Below are 16,495 nucleotides of genomic sequence, written 5' to 3' on the forward strand. Positions count from 1 at the left end.
GATTGGCTTCTCAAATGCGCTAGTTAAATGCATTATTGTCTGTGTAGTGTTAAAAGTGTAGAGTAATTACATGAAGAAATAGCTATTCTTACAACGGACACTATGTTGACATGGAAACCGCAGGCTCATTGCTCTTGTTTTTGCATTCATGTGGCGTGGTAGCGGTGCATTGTGTTACGAAAGTTAAGAAGGGTTGCTGGTTTAAAGCTCACTCAAATACATAATAAAACACAAGATCCTGACCAGTTGTCTCGCCATGAATGAAAAACAATGGGGCTTACCTGAGCGGCCAGGAGAAGATGGAGACAATGAGAAGAGTATGGTTCTTGTGCAGTCATGGAGAAAAATTGGAGGTGTGTCAAAGCATATATATATATAGATGGATTTTGTTAAGACAGGACAACATGTAGTATAAAATCTGGCCATCAAAAACAAGATAATAATTAGTTATTTACAAGAAATAATAAATTTGATATGTCAATCAAACAGTCAGAGTTGGGAGTAAAGTGTTATAAAAGTTATGAATTACTGTAATGCATTGCTTTTTGCTGTAACGCAGTAATGTAAGGCATTACAAGGATTTTTTATTTTTTTTTACTCATGTCATGTTTACAAATGTCAGTAATATTTTTATCCTGGACTGAAGTGGTGGGTTTTTCATTTTTCTTCATACAAATTTGCTAAAATCACCGTGATATCAGCAGCAGTGAAATGCCATTGTTCCGAATGTTGGGATGGGCTCGGAGGTGCGCCTGCCTAGACCGTGGGGTGACCGCAGACGGAAGGACCAGCACAGAACTTCGTGCTCCACCGGGCTAATCACAGCTGATGCCTATTTGTGCTTTGTGGACACCCTGCTCCACAGCCTCGGGGTTCTCTAAGGGGCAGTCCTAGATTCCAAGTACTAGTTCTGTACTAGTTCTAGTTCAGTTCTGATTTAGTCCTGGTTTAGACCTGGTTTAGACCTGGTTTAGTCTTGGTGTAGTCTTGGTTTAGTCTTGGTTTAGTCTTGGTTTAGTCCTGGTTTAGTCCTGGTTGAGTCCTCGGTACAGTCTTCAGTTCAGTCCAGGTTTAGTCCTGGTTTAGTCCATATGCAGCGCAAACGTTCGCCATCTTCACTTGCTTATTATTTGATAAATCAGTGACAGTTATTTTGATGAGAGTAACTTAAAAGTAATGTAATAGTCGTGTAATGTCTTACATTTTAAATGCAGTACTATTGTAATGTAACAAATTACTTTGAAATGACACTAACAAGTAATAAATAATGCATTACAGTTTTGAAGTAACTTGCCCGACAGTGCAAACAGTAGGATGATATAGTGGAGAGTTAAGGTTTTGAACAATGCACACAGACTTCTTTGCTTAGGCTCCCACCTCTGCTACACATTTATTTGTCTACAGTAAATGCTTTTTAAAGTAGCATTTAATATTACTTATTTATTATTGCTCTTATCTCTTTTAATCATGCTCTAAAGGAGGAGGAGGAATTTGCTGTTTAAACTGTCAGATTGCAGGTTTGTTGACCTGGTTTATGGTTAATACCTTTGTTCTGGGCCTTTTCACATTTAATAACAACTGGCACAAAGTTCAGCATCTTCTCTACTATCACAAATAAACTAAAGTATCTTCACAAAGTGGTGCCATTATTCAACACCAAAGACATGACTGTTATCTGGACCTTAAGTTATAAGATTAATATGGCAAGTTTGTGGGACGAGTAGCAAACAAATAATGATAAGGTTCATTTATGGATCTTAAGTTTGGATATTTCTTTCAATAACAGTGGAACTCCCCCAGAGCTGTAAAGGTATGGGAGATAATTTGTTCCATTAGATTCTTATTTTAAATACTGCTGAATTATTTTTATTCAGAAATTTTAGGTATACTTTTTCAACGTGTTTCATTCAGTCATTTAAGTTATCTTAAAGATTGATAAATTAGATAATAATCTGGAGTCTTTCCTTTTCTGTTGCTAACTCCTCTTCAAACAGAGCCTGCAGATGTTACAGTTTTTTCTTGTTGCTGGCTTTAAGTGTCTTTATCGTTTTTGCCTGATGTTCTTTTAGTTTTGTTTTGAGGCCCTTAAGGGTGGCATTGTTTTTTCCTGTATGATTTCCTCCTGCCTCTTCTGATCAGTTTGGAGTGTTCCTGTCGTATTTTCTCTGATCCCCCCTTAAGTCTGGCCTCCTCCTCTGTCCTCCTTTCCAACAGTATCTGACGAACATTCTCAAGTCTCTCTATGTTCTCAGGCTTCAGAGACCTCGCCTCCTGTCGGATTTTCTCTATTTGTCTCTTCTGGTTGTTTTGGAGAGTTTCTTGGAGTGTCTTGTCTCATATTGCTGCTTAGGTTTCTTCTTCTTCTGTCCTCCTCACCTCTCTTCTCTTCTTCAACCGACTGATGAAGAGTTTCCAGTCTCTCTTCATTCTCAGCTTTCAGGCGTTTCTCCTCATTCCTGATGTTTCCTTCTCGTCTCTCCTGGTCAGCTTTGATAGTTGCTTGGAGGTCCTTTATTTCTTTCTCGGATTCTTCCTTAAGTCGGTCTTCCACCTCTTTTCTCTTCATCAACAGTGACTGATGAAGAGTTTCCAGTCTCTTCATTTTCATCCCTCAGATGCATCTCTTGTGTCTTCTGTGACTTTTAAATTCTTCAGATGTTTCCAAATTCTACATCACCGGAGATGTTGGCAAGTCATGAGGCTTAGGAGCATCAGATAATTTGGATGACATAGGTGAAGCACTGGAGTGGTGTTCTGTGGGGGCAGGATCCTCCAAGAACTTCTGCTCTTGTTCCATGCACATAAAGCTGTCGATGGCTGGAGAACCGAATGCATTGTTGTCCTCTTGTAGGTCATCCCAAATATCTCAAATTTCCAAGTGGAGTTTCAACCATAGTCCTGGCTCCTCATTGCCTCCATAGCAGTCTTCTTTTTCATGAATCTTTTTGGTGTGCTGTCTTGTACTTCACAGCTCACTTGCTTTGGTTCCTGGCACACAAGTTTTGGTGGTTTATCTCAAGTGGACCAGGTGAAAGACTGGACTGACAATCTATGGGAGTAGGGTCCTTCTTCCTCTCTAATTGAACACTAAAAGTGTGTTCTTCTTCCTCATCGTCATCCTCTATAATGCCATGAATTGTGAGCGGTGTTGGGCTAATATCTCTTGAAAGAGTCTTACAGTCTTCTAGGACTGTGGCTTCAGTATCAAAGTCATCGTTGTATATCTCCCACTCATTATTTACTTAAAATGGTGCTGGACAAAAATCTGGTGGAGGAGTCAGACTTTTTAATCCTGGCTCTGCGATTTCATTAAGAAATTCACTGTCTACTTCCAGTAAACCACCCTTGAGATCTCCAGTATATGTGTGGAGGGTCATTGACTGTGCTAAATCCTCAGTACCCTGCTTCAATTCAAGAGGCAGTTCCAAACCCTCCTGCTCTTGTTCCATGCACACAAAGCTGTCAGTGGAAGGTTTGGACTCTGGCATTGGCTGTGCAGGTTCCACACTATCTCCCAAAGTCATTGTTTTCCTCTTGTAGTTCAAATCAAATATCTCCAATGTCCGAATCGTGGTTCGACCAGAGTCCTGAATCCTTATTATCCGTCTCCATAGCAGTCTTCACCTTCTTTTTCATTAACCTTTTTGGTGCGCTGTCTTCTTCTTCATAGCTCTGCTTCGTGGCACACAAGGCTCTGGTCATTTTCCTCATGTGGAGAAGGTGAAAGACTGGACTGATGCTCTGTGGGAGTAGGGCCTGTACTCAGCTTTCTTCTGCTCTAATATAAACTAAAGGCATTTTTTTTCATCATCCTTCTCTAGGTTGACATCAATTGAGTGTGGTGTTGGACTAATATCTCTTGAAAGAGTTTGTAGTTCCAGTTCTTGTGCTGCAGCTTCACTATCAAAGTCATCATCATCATTATCATGACTCCCACTTGTCACTAGTGAAGATGCTGCTCGGCTAAAATCTGGTGGAGGAGTCAGACTTTGTGGCATGCTCTCTTCTACTTCCATGTAGACAGATACATGTATAGAGAGATGGCTAGATAGATGTATAAGTAAACCTTATGCATGTCTTATACAGTGTGTGGCGCCTGTTTACTTGCTATCTGTATTCTGCTAAAGGTAGTGAAGTCAAAAATTGCCTGTTACATGTCCTACAGCATTTTAACTATTTTAATTGTAGCTGCTCCCCATTGTTACTAATTAATATTGGCCTATAGGATTGGCCTATAGAAACCCAGCAGTAGATGTAGGAAGGGAAGAAGGCCATATTTGGACAAAGCTTGCGGACATCTCCTAATAGCCCCCTACAGTGGGTCAGAATCCTTCCTTGCCCCTCAGACCAGTGTGAGAATAAGCCAGGGCAGAGCGGTTTGAGCGGAGGGAGCCTTCACATACAAATATATGAACTTAATGCAGTGGTGATTTGCACACCGGCCCACACGCTGCGTCTCACTTTGCATGAGAAAAGCACCTCCATTTCTTGCTCTGTCAGTTTCTACCTCAGCATCACCTCATTGTGGTGATGGATTTTCATAGGCTTAACAAAAACTCTTTTAGCATACAATTAACTTGACTGTAAATGGACCCAGCGCTGAGGTGGTCCTACTGTGTTTCAAATGTTGCCATGGTGCTATGCTAAACCATTGTTACCACTTTCTTTAGCAGGCATTGTGTTCTGTTCCTTTCACTTGATCTTGTCAGGGTTAGGACCATGTAAGTGTCCCATATTTTGTATGCTCTTGTCTAACTACAATAAATATACAGCATGTTCTACCATTTGGCCTTCCTTTATATCTCCTATTTATCAAACAAGGGCCAAATATTGAGGCTTAAATGGTTTTCTCTAGTAAATAGGAAGCACATATTCATACTTTGCAGTGACATAACATTGGAGGTGTTGTATATGCTTTTCTCTATTGGCAGAATGTTCAGCAGTTATCAAGTTGACATAATATACACAATAGCAAATAGTGACAAAAAAAAGTTTTAAGAAAGTCTGAAAACTCAAGAAAACATAACAAATGGTTTCAAACAATGCATTTTCATGAGCCTGCGATCAATACGAACGTTCATGGTCCTGTTTAGGTGTTTTATTTTCAACCAAAAAGGTGACAGTGAAACGAAAAACTGTTGGCTGTTGATAATTTTATGTGTTAGAGACTTGTTTATCTCACCCTTTTAGTACCTAAACATCTTCTAACAGAGTAGTGCTTCCAGCTAGCTTCACATCCCCAGAGAATTTTAGTAACAGCTGCAAAGAACCAATATGCTTTTGGCAAAAAAAAAAAAAAACAAAAAACACCTGTAATTGAATAAATGCATGATAGAAAACTTTTAATGCCATACTGTGAAACACTGCAGACAGAGCATCTTCGTAAGGACAAGCAGATGACGCACAGCCTATCAGAAAAGTTACATAATGCGTCTTTAAACCTTAGTTGAGATGGTAGTGTTTTTCCTCTGATCTGAAGGTTGGCAGTTTGAATCCTGCTCTTGACATTAACATCACTGGTAAAGCAGTCAAATCCACTGACCCACAGGTTGGCGGCACAATTCCAGTTCTCACAAATGAATACTGTTGTTGTGTCCTTGGGCAAGACACTTATCCGACCTCGCCTCCATTGTCTGCGTAACTCGAGTTGCTTACCACTCTAAGACACTCACAAAAAACCTTTTCTTTTTTCCTGCTGTGACACATATCTAAACTTCGTACGATGATTTAAAGCTGAGTTAGAGATGGTAATCCATGTATTTGTGATCTCGAGACCAGAATATTGTAATGGTCTGTTTACCTGCCTGAGCAAGAAGGAACTTACGCGGCTGCAGATGATCCAAATCTCTGCTGCAAGGCTTCTGACCCACACTAGAAGGAGAGCGCATATCACTCTGATCTTAAAATCCTTACATTGGTAAATGGTAAATGGTCACATTTTCTATAGCGCTTTTCCACCTTCAAGGCACCCAAAGTGCTTTACAACAAGGAACCACTCACTCATTCACACACATTCACACACCAGTGTACGCAGACACTATGGGCAAGGTGGGTTAAGTGTCTTGCCCAAGGACACAACGACAGCATTCATCTGTGGGAGCTGGAATCACACCAGCCAACCTGTGGGTCAGTGGATCTGACTGCTCAACCTGTGATGTTTATGTCGAGAACTGGAATCGAACCGCCAAACTTCAGAAATCAGTAGGCATTCACCCACTGATCTTGGCTCCCTGTTCTTTTTCTTGTCCACTTTAAGATCCTGGTGCTGACCTTTTTAGGGACCTACATGGTCAGGCTCCTGCTTACATCACAGATCTTATGAAGCTGTACACCTCTGCCCGTAGCCTGAGGTCTTCCTCAACTTGCTAATGGTCCCTCAGAGAAGCTTTAAAATGCGAGGCGACAGATCCTTTCAAGCCATCTCCCCTAAACTCTGGAATGAACTGCCTCCTTACCTACGCTCTCTAGATTGTGAAGATGCCTTTAAAAAGCAACTAAAAACGTTTCTCTTTGAACACGTGTTACTGCTCCCTTAGGTTTTAGGGCTGGTATGACTGATTTTATTATGAATGTATCTTACACAGTTTTTTATCTTTTGTATGTGACGCACTTTGTGACCTGTGTTTGTGAAAAGCGCTATATAAATAAACTTTACTTTATTTTTCCAGTTACTGATTGCAATTCAAGTCATGCAGGTCCAATGACAAGCTTGAAATGATACAAAGGTAAGTACTGAACAGCCAGAGGTTAAAAAAAAAGATAAAAGATACAAAACACAAGTCCAATTTATGCCAAAACTACCTCAGGAAAAAAGAACAAGATGATAAGGTTGAAAACATGGAGTGGCCACTACAGTCTCCAGACTTAAGCCCCATCAAGCTGGTTTGGGATGAACTGGACAGAAGAGTGAAAGCCAAGCGACTTACAAGTGTGTTCAGCTGTTATATCTGCCAAACTTGGACACTTTCATGAATCAAAAGTTTATAATATGTTTTGGTCAACAGTAAACAGTAAAAAAAAAAAATGGAAAAAGTGTGGTGTTCTAAAACTTTTGACTGGTAGTGTACATACGTTTAGCGTAATTTCTTCCATATATATATATATATATATATATATATATATATATATATATATATATATATATATATATATATATATATATACATACATATATAAAACAGTTCTCATGTCATTGCAGTGTCCCAAGCATGTCTTCATTCAGCTCCCATTAGCAGCTCATGTAATATTGATGGCGGCTGGCCAGCTAAGGACCACGCGTGCCACATGTCCACTCTCCAGATGAGCCTCTCCAGTCTGCCATTTCTGCCCCTTACCTTTCTCTCGTCAATTATTTGGTAGGACATTCGGAGGCTCAGCAGCATATAGGTTTTCCCATTTTACCCCATTCACTGAGCATCTTTACGTATGGGGTTAACTTGTAGACTTGCATGTGTACCCTTATATAAACTGCATGCATGTGTTTTAAAAATAGCAATGGACATGAAAGAGACCTGAAGCAGTTGCGTAAATTCAACCACGAGAACTATGTATTGTAGCCTGACATCCTTGTATCTTTTTCAGTCATTTTTACCTGGTCTCATGAACAATTTACCTCTCCTGCCATTTATTCTGCATATTCAGTGACATCTTATAACCCCCATGTACATCTCCAACCATTTCCACTATAGCAACAGAAAATTCTCAGCCTCACCAACTTGTTATCAAATCTCACTCATTTGACTTAATGTGTAGATAGATAACAAGGTAAGCAAGGGTGGAGGTTTGCATAGGGAAGGTGCTGACATGTCGCAACCAATATTTGGGGAAGACAAAATAGTCCCTACCAATATTTTAACACATTTTAGTTCACATTTTGTTCATTAGACATTCAGTATTCAGTGATATGATGACAGGGTTACTCCTGCCGCTATTTCAGTGGCTGCAACAGAGTGATGTCATTAGAGGGGCCTAAACTCTGGAAGCGGCAGGACAGGGCCAGCACCCGAAGATGGCGGCTTGAGCAGGTGTGAGTGACGACACGGCACACCAAACTTTGAAAAACTTAACAAATGAAACTTACTTGGCTTCATCCTCCATTAAACTTGCCTTATAATGACTAGCCATGGAAAAAGAGCAACTATCACCACAAATGCACCTCGCAAATGGAGCCCTACTCATGCGCTGTTAGCAGCCGGACTCTATTGACAGCATTCCATGGAAAAATGTATGGATATTTCAACAAAGGGAAATCTGCTTCAAGCTTCTACATCACTGTTATCCCGTAAAGAATAATCTTAGAAGGGCAATGGACACAAACTACATTTTGCCAACTGAAAAATGAAACCACCTCTCACTTATTTTGGACCTGCCCAGACTGTGTGTTTTTGGAAAGAATTCATAAAACATATACCCAACTTCCTATCCCATTTTACCCTTTCTTATAAAGATGTGCAGTTTGTTTTTTGTAGTGTGCATCATACGAAAAGTAAACAATATTATATAATTAATCTGTTAATCAAGTAACTTGTCAGTTGGTTTTATTGTATGCAACATAAAATGATTAGATACAAGGTGAAAATTTTGTATAAAATGTTGAATCAATATGCAATCAAAGGATCTTTCCAATTATGCCCAAACCTAATCTCATGGATCCAAACTCATATCTTTTTTCCAGGTTTTCAGGCTTGTTCTAGCCCAAACTGTTATCATGAATATGTTCTTTATTCACATTTGTTGTTATGGTACAATAACCATACAGTTTCAAACTTTATTTTGCCCTTGTCTAAAGTTCAAAAATAGTGTTTGAAAAATGGACAAAGGCCAGAGAAAAACAGAGGGTGTGAATTATGATTGACAGGTACAATGGATGTCCTTCAGGGCATGTGTGTGGGAGGCTGCTAATGCGTGCTAACATAGAAGCAACACTGAATCATAGTTTTAAAACTGTCAAAGATACAGGACGTACATTTTTTATAATGTTAAAATGTCATTCAAACTTTTTGATTTGATACTTTGCGCTGGTACTACTAAATCCTCAAGCATCAAGATCTGTGACTCAAGTTAGACTTTAATCTGAGCGATACTAAATGAATACCACTAGCAGTCCTCAGCGTGACAATATTTCTACCTATTTTTGAGAACCACTTCGCTACAATCTACTCTCTCATTTGGCTCAGTTTTGACCCTCTTCCACAATGAAAGACCCCCATACTTCACACAGTCAACATATTCAGCCTTTGATCCCATAATATCTCGCACTAACCTTTTTTATTGATAGCATAGTCCAGTCTGAATGCAGGGTCACTGTATTCTATTGTTATGTCTGAGCTGCTGCTGCTCCTCTCCGCCCTCTGGCACTGCTGCTGCCCTGTTTGCCATTGACTTGGATTTGAACTCACCAGCTCAGATTTTAGAAGCACAGAGCAAATTCTGCAGCTTTCTATTGACTCGAGTTTGAACCCACCCTCAGCAAAACTGGACCAGTTGAACTTGGACATTCCCCTTGGACAGAGAGGCCATGACACTGCTTTTTTTATTTATTTATTTTTTACCATCTCTCCAAGTTTGGAAGTTCAATATTTCATAAAGCTCAAGCAGTGTAAAAAAAAAAAACATAAATATAAAGATAATCTTAGTTCAGTCCTGGTTTAATTATGCTTATTTCAGTCCTGGCCCTGCCGGTCAGTTAATTCCTATCTTGGTCGTACTATTTATTTTGTTTGTAGTTTTGTTTTAGGTAGAACACTGTATGTGTCCAGTTTAAACCTGATTTATCACAGTGGCCTAGTGGCTCACACTCTCACCTCACAGCAATAATGTCGACTCTGTGTCACCCTGTGTCTGGGTGGGTTTTCTTTAAACACTCTGGTTTCCCCCATCAACCCAAAACAACTGTGGAAGCTCCAGCAGCTTTGAATTATGAGTCAAATGCAGAGGACAAATTTCCCTATGGACAAAAAAGCTTGAAAAGTTTAGATTTACTTTTGTTTAGTTCAACACAGTGGAGACTTGGATTTTGTTATTAGGTTTCATTTTACTTTCAATCTTCTTAATAATCATAATATGTTTCTCTGTAAACATAAGGATTTTAGGACTAATTACAAAACAATTGGTTGTAATGCACCAGACATTAAACATAGTTTAAGATAAACAACAGATATTGAGTACATTCTGTCTGAATTTATTTTCTCATTAAGTCAAAGCAGATGTTGATTTTAAATGAACGTCAGTAAAAATGTAAAACAGTTGATCAGATTTTGGCACATCAAAGCCTGAAATATGTGTTGCTCCTCACTCCACTGAGTCTCTTAAAATCATGCATCTGTTTATGAATTTCACAAACACCTTATCTTCTGAGGTCTTATTAACCTTTGATATGACAGGCATCTCTTGTACATGTCTGGATCAGTCTGGTTTCAAAATTATAGACTGCAATAAACAACAAAATCAAGAGAAAAGAAAATAGCTAACAGGTATCACTCAATTCTTCATCAGCAAGCAAAACTTTCACATATTGTAACGCTTAAGGTAAACTTTACTGATCTCTGTGGGCTTTTTTTTTTTTTTTTTTTTGCATTTGACCCAACCATCATTTTTGTTTGTTGTCTTTGTCATTTTGTCTCAGGGCATTTATGGCTAACCACTCGTGAATATGAGAAGCGAATGAATTGCTGGACTGAAAAGTTTTTGGAAACCGATTCTCAATTTAAACTAAAAGGGCCACTGGTTTTATTTACAAATTAAACATAATTTGTTAGTGCACATAAACTGGAAATAGGGTGACTACACATCTGTAAAAAATCTGGATGGTCCCAAAAAATGTGTATCAAATTCCATCTAAGTTTTCGTGAAAATACGATCAGTCCAGGATCACTAATAACGATTGGATCATTATCTTCTGTAGCAACACACAAAAACATGCAACTGCTCCTGTTTGGATACAGTACTCGTGCAGAAAACATTCTCAGTGCACTTCTGAATACAATAGTGAATAGTGGTGAATACAATAGGGCTACTTCTTTGCAAGCTCTGTGACAGTCAGAGGGACTTTTGGACAACAACAAGAGCTGCAGCGGAGGCAGAGAGAACTGAGAGTCACCAACCACAGCCTTCCCATAGTTTATAGCTCCATCTCTTGCTCTCTAGCTGTGTCAACAAATGGGTGACAGTAGCTCAGTTGTTGGAGTGTTTGTCTACTAGTACGAAAGTTAGAATTTTGAATCCCGCTCTCGACATAAATATCATTGGTTGAGCGGTCAGATCCACTGACCCACAGGTTGGCGGTGCAATACCAGCTGTCACAAAACAAATGCTATTGTTGTCTTCTTGGGCAAGACACTTAACCCACTTTGTCCCCAGTGTCTGCATACACCAGTGTGTGAACATGTGTGTGAATTTGTGAGTGGTTCCTTGATGTAAAAAGCTTTGAGTGCCCTGTAGGTTGAAAAGTGCTGTATAAAAATGTGACCACACTGCAAAAAACAAAATCTAGTCAGGTTAATATTACCTGAATTAAGAAACTTTTGTGACGGTTTGTGTCAATTTCACTTGACAAGTAAAATTATCTGCAGAGAAACAAGACTTTTTGTACTTAAAATATGAAAATGCATCTTGCTACACTTAAAATAAGAAAAGCAACAACTTTTTTTGCACTTAAAATAAGAAACAAAATCGAATGTTGCTTGAATTTAGAAAAACACACTTATTCCATTGGTAGATAATTTTACTTGTCCAGTTGAATCTACTCAAATAAAGTAAACTGTTCATTTAAGTCATTTTAACTTACTTACTTACTTACTTTTTTTTTTCTAGTGCATTGACAATTTAACCAAACAAAGCTGTATCTGTAAATAAAGCCAACTTACTGAAAGAACTGACTAACAGCATTCATCTTCTGATATCTGTAATATCTTCAAACAGTGCTCATAATTATCCAACAAAGTATAACAGTATGTGGTGATAAGCGAATGTTAGAATTTTAATTTGCTTTGGGAACTGGGGAGTTTATTTGTGGAGAATCCATGACAAAAGTGTCATTTTACGATTATGGCCACACATGTTTCCTCGTGCCTCTGGTTAAGTGTGTGCTGTTTCATGTGCTGGTGGGCATTCACTGTGCCACTGATGTGCCAGGCCTAATGTAAGATGAGAAGGTGGCACAATAACATCCAAAGGCGCTCCATTTTCCAGCTGTTTCTCTGCTGTCTGGTTCAAGCCCACGGTGACGAGGCTCTGTGGCTCTGAGGCTTTAGCTACAGTCCACAAAAAGACATTTCTGATTTGAGGTGCCACAGGCTTTGAAATACAATGAGTCAAAAAGTCAAAACGCTGCAGGAATTAACACACTTCTGCCAATATTTCTGTACCCTATAGCAGGCTATATAGTTCTCAGACTGTTACAATAATGGAAAACTAGCGCATTGAAAATCAAACTACAACTCCTAGGAAACATTTTGTTTTGGCAACTTTCTGTTTTTCTTTTTTTTTTTTTTTTTTTTTGGCTATATTTTTCCTTCCCATTTTCCTTTCATTTATCTTTCTTTTTTAACTTTATTTCAGTTTTTCTCAGTGGGAAGTTAAAAGCGCTGTAGCTGATTTATACTCTTAAAATGTGAAAAACAGTATTACTTCATTTTAAACAGTTTCCAGTGATCCAAAGTTCTTCCATTCTAATTATTCAGTGATTATGAGTTTATAACGAGTGGAGTTTTGCCTTTTTTCCCCTCTTACATGATTGCCTACAGCAGCTTTAAATGTTATCAGACCTCAACCTACCTGTATATGAATTAAGAATATACTAAAGTTTTACACATTTGTGTTGCCTTAGGCATATTTTTAATGGCTCTATTCCCTTTATGTCTTTTTAATTTAGCAAGGTAAGGTCCATTCTTATACTAACCTGTAATAAATCACTGCACCTATTTACCCCACGTGGAGGCAGATGAGATGAGGCGATTAAGCTCATTTTGGCCTGATGAAACAATAGCGCTCTGGGGTGAGGAGGGGAGAGGGGAGGGCTGAGGAGGTATGTGCAGATGAGGGGGGAAGAAGAGAGGAGGGAAAGGGAGAGGGGGGAAGAAAAACGGAGAGGAGAGGAGAGGAGGTGAGCAGAGGGGAGGAAAAGAGAGGTGGGGAGAGGAGGGAAGAAGAGAGGAGAGGTTAGGGGGGTGGGGAGGGGAAAGAAGGGAAAGGGAGAACAGGTGTGAGGAGGGAAGAAGGGGAGAGGAGGGGTGCAGAGGGGAGGAGAAGATAGGAGGGAAGAGGAAGGGTGAAGAAGAAAGGAGGGATGAGGAAGAGGAGAGAAGGTGGGAGGAGGATAGGACTGATTATGGAGGTGGGGAGGGGAGGGAAAAGAAAAGGAAGGGGGCAGAAGGGAGAAGAGACAGAGGAGAGGAGAAGGGGGGGAGGAGAGGAAGGATTAGGGAGATGGGGAGGAAGAGAGGAAGAGAGGAGGAGGAGGAGAGGAGTCACTAAAGCAGCTGCTGTTAACCATTAAAGGCTCAGAGTGTCCTGTGCCGGATTACTCACAAACACTCTTACCTGACACTGCAACTATCACCGTTAAAAAAAATAATAATAAAAAATCTGAAACTTAAAGGTGCACTGTGTAACTTTCTAGCATGGAGCTGTTATTGCTTTGTCTGGACTCTTTCCCAGTATGGTATTAAACCTTTCTATCTAAATCTTTCTCTTCGGCTGTAAAACCACCTGTATTTTAATAAGTGTAAAGTATAGAGCTGTTTAATGTCATACTGTGGAACATTCCAGGCATATCCATAGAAAGAAATAGATGACAGACCCTCAACCATAAAGTTACATAATGCTCCTTTATTATTTATATTGTACTACACAGTGACTTTAACAAATAGAAGATTAAAGCACATGAGAGCCTTGAAATGACTTATAACAATGCAGGGCTGCTCATTATGGGAAAAATATAATTACATTGATTTGCTTGGAGAGAAGGTGGAGCATCAAAAATGAAGAGAACGGACAGATGAAATTAAGGTGACGACTTTCACGGGGAAATAGACTTAATAAGAGTTAATGATGAGATGGTGTAATCCCTCATTCATGGTTCAAAGTAGAGACAGTTTCACTATTGGTCATATGAACATTGTTTTTGACATCAAGATGTTTTAGCTCCTATCCAGAAGCCATTTTCAAAAGTTAATGATGTTAATTACATTTTTTTTATCGATTAAAGTAATAATCATAATTGTCCTACAACTATGTATAATGATAGGTATAGTGACTATTTGATAAAGCAAGACAAGGCATTTGATAGGGGTATAACGATATCCAAGTCTCATGATACGATATAGTCACGGTATGAACCTCACTGTGCGATATTTATTGTGATATTGTGGGAAAGCTCACGATATGATGGGGAGCCTCACGACGAGAAATGTAACAATATCCAAATCTCTCTGTATGATATTTTCATGATATACATCTCACGGTGCGATATTTATTGCGATATTTTGTCGAGGCTTACAAAACTGTCAGTATGCTACTTTTTCCCTCTTCAAATGCCTTGACAAGATATAATCCAAAGAACTAAGACTTAAAAATGCTTAGAACTGTTAGTTCTTCTTGTAGTCTACACTGAAATGGAGCAAAGGATCATGGTCTATGTAGTTCCCTCTGTCTTGTTTTTAGCTATTGCTGCACCATAACTCTTAATTTAAGCAAAGAGACTTGTAATTTGATATATTGTGATGGTCCATGATATTATTGTGAGAACTTTAAAACTGAAATATTGAAACAACATTATTTTGCCGTATAATAGATATTTCCCTATAGCAGAATTTGAACACAAAGGAATTCAAAGTGCTTTAAAGAATAAGAAATACATTAAAATGCAATACAATACAATACAAAAAATAATAATAATAAAAAAGACATCATCAAAGAAAGAGTAGGGAGTCTGCATGATGACATATGTGAAAAAACATACTAAATCGTGGCCTCAAATTACTATTTCGTTGTCACAATATGTAATTCGTTCCCACGTTTTACTTAATTCATTCCCACATTTTAGCTAAATCGTTCCTACGTCCTGGTCCAGTCCTGGTGTAGTTCTCCTGGCGATCTTCTCAGTGCCTGTGTCGTATATTTGTAATCCGCTAATGACACGGTGTAGATGTTCTTGTTCTGGTGTTTGTGGCTCTTTTCTTGTTCTGGTGTTTGTGGCTCCCTGCCCTGGAGTGTCTCTAAACGAACGAGAATTCCACCCACACTCCGAATTTACGAATGGTTTATCCTCAGCACGTTACAACACATCCAGCATCTCTACTGTGTGTGTGTATGGTCGACTAATGGGCTTTCGGATCAATGGACTGACCCACATAGTGAAGTGTACGAATTGGCTAAAACGTGGGAACGAATTAACTAAAACGTGGGGACGAATTACATATTGTGAGAATGAAACGGTAATTTGAGGCCACGATTTAGTATCTTTGTTCGTGTACGTCATCAGGCGGGCTCCCTAAGAGAGAGAAAAATGCAGCATACAAATCTTTCATCCATATGCATCGCTAAACAGAACCGTTTTGACTCTATATTTCTGCACAAACTGTACACTTCAAAGCTATTCATTTTACTGTATTTTATCCTCTGTTTTATTAAACGACATTTATGTAAACAACAAGTGTCTTTTGCCTTCAGACTGTGATCTGATCAGTGCTGGCTTGGTGCTTATCTTATCTTGTTACCATAGTAATATGTGTAGAATCCATTTGGCTGCCTTTTATGTTGCCAATATGAAAACCTAAAGCGGAGAAGGCTGGCTTTACAAAGTGTATAGAGAAACACTAACAACTGCTGCTTCATTACCAGGCTGGTACGCTTGGCTGACCACTCTAAAGCACCTCAACGCCTACTGAAGGAAGATGGACAATTCATATGCCCAAGGAGATTAATTAAACCCAGTATACTTAGTGTTTATAGCTACCAGTTTATTCTGAATTTTGTTTGTTTTATTAATTTTCTATTCACACTGTACTGTCTTGAACTAATCTACCATAACGCCACGACCTTTGATAAATGAAGGAAAATCTCTGGAAGCAAAAGTATAGTCAGAACACAGGTTCAGTGGTACAGTCTGCAACGTTCAATATCAGTTGAAATTCACCGTAACCACCAGGGTGAGGGTATATAGGTGGTCAGACTTCGTATCAGTTCTTTTCGAAGTTTCTTTAAAGGTGCACTGTGTAACTCATCTCCGTGAAGATGTTATTTCTTTGCATAAAATGTTCAACAATAGGGTATTAAACATATCTTCCTTGAATTTATTATTGAGGTGTTCTAGCTCAAAAATGCCTTGATAAACATGAATTCTGACCACGTGCAGGCTTGCTTCTCCATAGACCTAACCATACACTTGCCCCATTGTGATTACTAAGTTTATTCCCATACAAGGCAAACCAGTTATATCTCTATGGAGACAAGCAAGTGGTGGACCCCCTAACAGAAAAGTTACACAGTGCACCTT

Source organism: Boleophthalmus pectinirostris, unplaced genomic scaffold (assembly GCF_026225935.1).
Source record: "Boleophthalmus pectinirostris isolate CB_2022bp ecotype Guang Dong unplaced genomic scaffold, ASM2622593v1 HiC_scaffold_19, whole genome shotgun sequence".
Lineage (NCBI taxonomy): Eukaryota > Metazoa > Chordata > Actinopteri > Gobiiformes > Gobiidae > Boleophthalmus > Boleophthalmus pectinirostris.